We start from the raw sequence: 7,030 nt of genomic DNA, 5'->3' as shown, positions 1-7,030 counted from the left end.
TTCCTCAAAAGTTGGAAATGAGTACCAAGGTTGACTACAAGTAACATTAGCACCTGAGACTTCATAGAAATTCCAGGGAATCCACTGAACATCTCAGAAAATGTGAAATGAAGTTTAAGATTATTTACTATGAAGGAGGAGTTAACGTTTATTCCTTGTTAACGTTATACTTAATACAATGTAATCTGACTAATTTTGCCAAATGTCCATTGTGTCTACTCATGTCAAATATCAATACTTGTGGATTGGTATTTTTAGGAAAGCAATTAGTAAAATTCATAATTAAATACAAATAATGATATTACCTCAATAGTTGCTGAAAACATATTGTAAGATTCAACATTCATTCCTGATAAAATTTTTGAGATAGAATGTTACTTAATACAACAAATGTATTTATCTCAAACTAACAGCCAATCTCATGCTTGACAGTGAACTTTTGCATAGATTGTCATGTCATAAGAAGTCAAGGGGGCTCTTTCATGGAACTATTTTTAAACCTCATTTTAAACTGATGTTAACCGCATTTGTTTGTTTTTGTTTTTAAAAAGAATTGCTTACTTACTAAACCTGGGGCAGATTAGATACACAACCAGTTTTAAATTTACATCTTTTAAATCAATTTTGAAGTGTTTTCACACACACATGCACACAAGTTGGCATGCAACAGTTGTTCTAAGGTAAAACACAGTCACCTTAAACTGTTGCAAGTATTTTCACCCAAGGTTGAAAAATTGTTTATCCTGAACATGAAAACCTGTAACAAATTTAACTTAATTATATAAAACTCTTTACTAGTAGTTTTCCCCTTGCAAAGATCCAAAATAAAAAAATGTACAAGTAAGTAATATACATCAGTCACAATGTAATCCTGGATCATCCCCACACCAAAAGAAAGACCCAGGAAAAACAAAAACAAACACACTAGTACTGACAGTAATGTTCAGTGAGCTAATTAAACAGTGGCCAAAATGCCACTGATCAAAAATAAAATAATGGCTGTATATCACTGCAAAGAAACCCAAGAGGCTTTTAACCCTTTGGCATCAGAAATCCAGATTTTTCCAGTTATGTGAATGCATACCTCCCACGTGCCAAGAGTAGAGAAAGTGGATGTGCCAGCATAGAAAGAAAAAGAACTACTGTTCACTGCAACACCCAGAGAATTGGCTTTAATAGAGACTTCTTACAAGGTTAGGCAGGAACCAAAAAACGGTTCTTAGCTGCTTGTGTCAACAATTTTAAGTGGAGGTGACTGAGTTCTAAGGTTCAAAGTAAAACTTTAAAGGGGAAAAAGGTTGTTGGTTTAAGTCTTATCTTTAAAGCAAAAACAAGATAGACAAAGTATAAAAGTACCAACCAGGTAGCATCCTCTAGTCACAGAGCTCTGCCATTAGGCTGGATAGAAAATGTCAAGATTCAGATGGTTGTTTCTGATAAGGACTCAACAAAATGAATCTTTAATGACTTGAACTGCAGGATGAGGGATCCCAAGAATGCAGTCATTTTTAGTAAAGTACTGTCAATAAAGTACTCTCCTGAACAAGCTGCATTTTATTATGAAAGCAAAAGGAAAGAATATATAAAAAGGACTATACATCTGTATTCCACTTACAGTGTTTGAGTTCTGGAAGGACCTGTATAATGGAGGAAGAATTCAAATATGAAATCATGCCAATCAAAATGTCAAATATTCACTATAACTTTCCTAAAAAAGTGTTTTCCCCCAATATCTATTAATCACAAAGAAACAGAAGCTGTGAATGTACAGTTTAGAAAATAAAAATGTTGAAATTAATGACATTATTATGACCAAGACACTTGGTAAACAGTGAATTATGAGTTTGGGATTATCAGCAAAAGGCTTTTTAAGCAACCCTCCGGACTTCAAAAAATCTCTTCAGGTAATAGATCTGTCCCAATGTCATGGCAACTAGAACAAGAGCTTCAAAGAAGGACCAAAGGACCACTCTGCTGTTTGTGTTGTCATTGATTGCCCTGTGTATTCTCTCCCGAACTTCCATGTATTCCTGTTCATGCTTTACAGCTGTCATCGCCACTGTGAGCTCATTAATCATTTCTTCTAGCTTGTTCTGGTGAGATTCTGTTTCCATGTCTTGTCCTTTGGGGGCCTCCCCAATATCAATGGTGAACATCACTATCTTTGGAGTCATGGTGGACATCCCACTGCTAAAACAAAACTGAAATGTTCCATCCATGTGAGCAGCAAAGGTGTATTTCCCACTGGACTCCTGGTCTCCTTTATAAATTCATTTATTATCAGGCCCTGCAATCTCCACGTCGATGTCCAGGAAACCGCCCTTGGCCACCTCGAAGATGAGGCCCATCTTGGTGCCCGGGGTGACCCACTCGAAGAAGCACTCCTCAGCATGCGCGTCAATGCTGACGAAGTAGCCCGAGACCGTGGCCCGGAGGGTGGCCCGGAGCACCAGCAGCTCAGCGAGCGTCGCCATGTGGGGCTGGGGCGGAAGCCAGGACCGGGACTGCGGCCTCCAGAGCCGCCGTCGCCGTTGCCTCAGCTCAACCGCATTTATTTGAAAAAAAATTAACAAAAAGATATAATAGGAAAAAGGAAGCAAACTACCATTATTTGTAGATAATATGCTTATATTCCTAGAAAACCAAAAAGAATCATCTGACAATGGCTAAAAATGAGACGAGTCAAGCAGAGTAGCCAGCTTATAGATGATGTATGAAATCGGTAACTTTGTTATATATCAACAATAAACCACTAAGTATATGTAAAAGTTGATATTCTTAATAGCAATGCAGAAAACCACCTAGGGACAAAATTTCCAATAAATTCATGGAAACCATACAATACAAGAACAATAAAGATACAAAATTCTACTAAGAAAAAAAAAGTAGACTCTGTGGAGCGCCATATCTGTTCTAGATTGGGAAGACTCAAGACTACAGTTATGCCATTTCAACTATAAATTAGCCAGTAAATACGTTGATTCTAATGCAAATATCCAGCATGCTTTAAAAGAATAGACAAATTGATTCTAAAATTTGTTTATCTGTGGATATAACCAGGGCATTTTTGAAGAGAAATATGTATTAGCAATTGGAGATGAGGCAATTTTGGAGGAGGATTGACCTGTCAGAGTGAAACTGAATTATAATATTACAATAATCAAAACAAAGTTATTCTAGCACCTGTTAGGTGGTAAACAAGGCAATCAATTACAAAAATACTGAAGCATATTTAACTATTTATAGGAATTTATTTTACAAAAAAGGTCTAATTTCAAAGTCCACAAGTATTGATATTTGACATAAGTAAACACAATGGACATTTGGTAAAATCAGTCAAATCACATTGTATTAAGTATAACTGTGTCAGGATAGAAAGTAATAGTATGTGTTTTGACATGGAAAAATCATCTGTGAAAACATAAAATATAAAATTTGGTAGGTTTTGGGAAAAGTATTTTCTATTTTAATTTAATTTTTCTTTGGCCTTTTTATTGTAGTTTTTGGCAGCATTCTTACACTGTACAACTATAAACAACAAAAATGGAATTACCTGAACAGCTAGTCATTTATATCCATGATTATCACTTACAAGTCTTCTCATGTTATTTCAATCTCTATATTCTAACTAGGTGAAAATCATGCAAACTATTTAAAAATGACTTGATCTGAGAGTTCTCCTGTCCTCTTACCCTGACTGCTAGTGGTTGTCTATTTCAAATATGGAAAAAAATTTGAAGTTCATAATTTTAACTTCTTAGCAACCTTCTTATATCTGGGAAATGTATATATCATAGTTAAGATTAATTCTCTGTGTCATCCACCCTGTCTTTCACTAGTAATGACATTCTTTTAAGGAAACTTGATTATACAATTTCCCTTCCATATTGATTTCCATCAACAATCTGTTAGAATGGTGAATGAAAGAACTGAAAATACTTTGTAAATTATTAAATGGGTTGTGCACATTGCACCAAAAACTTAACTATATATAAGGAAGCATGCACATTCATTTCAAAGAAAGTCAAATTTGAATTAATGATTATAGAAGAAATGCTAAATGACTGAATAAAATAAAATTCTCCTTGAATGGTAAGTAAAAGCTATGTGCAAACATGGATTGAAATGTAGTATAGTTTTTTCAACAAAGAAATATGATACATTTAAGACTTCCTTATTGCCACTGAAAAAAATGCTAGAAAGGGGAAAAAATGCTTTATCCAGAAAAGTCTGGGGTTATAATGAAATCATATTAGGTTAATATTTCAAAATTAATGTTATACAAAGTTTCAATTTGGATTTCTTTGATGTCAAATTTTTACTAACATATCTTTGTTTCATCTTTTATTTTGAATCATACTCGTTTGTCTACTAGAAACAATTCTTGTTATAAGATATTTAAATATCTTTATATACATATAATAAGATATATGGAATATATGTATTTGAATATATTTGTGCATATATGTATATAATCTTTTGCCTCTGTGATCCCATTAATCATTTAGGTAATTTTTCTTTCCAAACCACATCGTTTTGTCATTACATGGACATAGCAGCAAATATAAATACACTCACACACATACACACACACACACAGATAAAGGTAATCCTACAAAAATCATGAAATTAGTGCTGATTCTCAAGATTTAACCCACTATAAAAAAAATACTTTGCTACAAAGAAGACAGGATCAGTTCTTAAATCCACTTGTAAAATGATGATACTTTCTCCATACCTGAGAAATATTTTTCCTGAATGAATTAGAGACAAATGTGGTGACTTAAAACTGATCCCTATACAACAAAGATGATAAAGGAGTTAACTACAGGCCAGACATCTTAATCTGTAAGAGGTCTCTGGGGGTCAAGAAATCACATTCATTTTGCAGGATTATTTCAGGTGGCACAATTTCTTAATTACTGTTAGATGTCTCAGAATAGAGACCTAAATCCATCTAAAACTCCTGCTGCAACGATGACAATTCTGCTGAGGTTATCTCTGCATCTGCTGTGTGACCATGTTCCACATTTACCTTTAAATTTAAGCAAATTATGAAAAGCAACCCTGCTAAAGCTGTCATCATTGAATATCATCATCATCACGTAACTGTTTGGACTTAAGAAAAAAGTTCAAACTGTAAAGGATTTTGGAAGCAGATGGTTGAACAAGAGAATCTGGAAGGACTTTCCAGGTTTCTCATCTTCAAATGTCATGCCATGGCTCTAATGTCAATTGTGCTAACATGACAGAGAATGAAATCTAGGCTCAGAAAAGAGCACCTGCTAGTCTAAGGTCACTGAGGTAGTGGCAGAGTTGAGGCTTGCACCCAATTTACAGTGGCTCCAAATTTCACTGCTCCTTCCTGTGTGAATGACCTCTTGCATATCACAATCTGCTCTTACAACATATAATTTATGGTTTTATGACTCCTGTTGACAGCCTGTGAAGGTTTAAACTCGTCAGGCACTTGTCTTTTTGACTTTCCCTCTAGACACAAACTAAGAGTTGGGTCAAACTAGCATCTCAAACAGCTAATCATGCAACATGAGAAGGCTGCCGAGGAGTCAGAAAGTTCCCCCCACCTCTCAATCTTTCCAGGGGTGTAGAATAGCATGGTTTCAAATTCCACATAGAAGATGACCAGGGCATTAACGTTGCTCTGCCAAGTTGATAAATTTAGCAAGACTCTAGAGGTGCAGAAAACTTGCCCAAGAAGACTTATAATTCTTAGAAAAGATTTGGCAATGGTGGTGTTTTATAGAAAAAGTTTAGAGGTATAACATGGTAACTTCTAACTTGGTGTGTTACTGCCAAAAAATCATCATAAAACACAATCAGACATCTAGAGTTTTGTAAAACCATTAATAACTCAGTCATTTCATTTGGGTTGGAATATTTATTTAAATATTAAAACATGTAATATTAGCAAAATGGGGTTCACAAGAAATGGCAAAAGAGTAATATTTGTTGAATGATATGAAGGTATTTGTTTCAGACACTTATTTGAAAATGCTCATTTCACCCTCAAAAGGTATTTTTAAAAAGTTTAAACTTGGCCCGTAACAGCAGCTCAGAAAGAACCGAAAGAAGTTTTGAGAAGCAAGAAGTTGCATCGGCCATATCTGCAGAGCAATGGAAGAAATTTTTATTCCCTAAACTTTCTGCATAGCCGAGATCTACATAGTGGTTAACTCAAACAGATGTGTGGAGTTTCCTTATGTAGTTGACTAAGAATTTGCTTTGAACCATTATATAGGAAATTTGATTCCTCTAGTCATTAACAAACATTTGTATCTTTTCTAGCCTGCCACTTTGAATGTGAGAAAATTCCCAGAAGTTATCCAATGACTGATGGTTTTCAAGTACCATATATTCATAAGGAGAATTTTTTTTCCCTTGTAGAATTATTTACAGACAGATTGTATGTGTAATTACCTATAGATTGACCAAAGTTTGCACATATTGACTGGTTTATGGATATTTAAAAACTTCTCTTTCTTATATTTTTGATTTAAACCACACTGAAGAAATGCTAATTTATAGATTTTTCTTAGATAATGGGATATGGTGTTCGCTTTCAAGGAATTCAGTGGACAATTAGGCTTGTTATTAAATACTGGCTCTCATTTTGATAGGTAACCTTAAAAAAATAAAGACAAGTAGATTGGAGACAAAGCAGTATGATCAAATTAAGCTGCAAAATTCCGTGCAAGCTTCTCAGAGGAGAAGATGTTTGAATTGAGACTTCAGGCATGAGTGGAGTAGAAGAAATCATAATTCAGAGACATGTGGTACTGTAATTTTAATTTGGTATTTTATAGTTTATTTTTACTTTATTTCTATTACCCAAATATTAAATGTTCTTTGTAGAATAGCTAAATAATACACATATGGGGGAAAAAAGGCTCCATTAATCCTACGAATTGGAAGCAAACATTCTAACATTCCAATGTGTATCTTTCCAGATTTTTTATGCATATATCAATTTATATGTAGAAAAAAATAAAGTAATTCTTGCAAATGAAAT

General features: G+C 34.3%; 1 pseudogene; it reads right to left on the bottom strand.

Annotated features, from left to right (window-relative positions):
• Positions 1–1,868: 1,868 nt before the first annotated feature.
• Positions 1,869–2,474, bottom strand: LOC114896583 (annotated as a pseudogene).
• Positions 2,475–7,030: the final 4,556 nt, after the last annotated feature.

This window comes from Monodon monoceros, unplaced genomic scaffold, assembly GCF_005190385.1.
Source record: "Monodon monoceros isolate NGI ecotype Baffin Bay Population unplaced genomic scaffold, NGI_Narwhal_1 Super_Scaffold_16, whole genome shotgun sequence".
Classification (NCBI taxonomy): Eukaryota; Metazoa; Chordata; class Mammalia; order Artiodactyla; family Monodontidae; genus Monodon; species Monodon monoceros.
The sequence above is the reverse complement of the archived record's forward strand: the minus strand, read 5'-3'. Positions and strand labels throughout refer to the sequence as shown.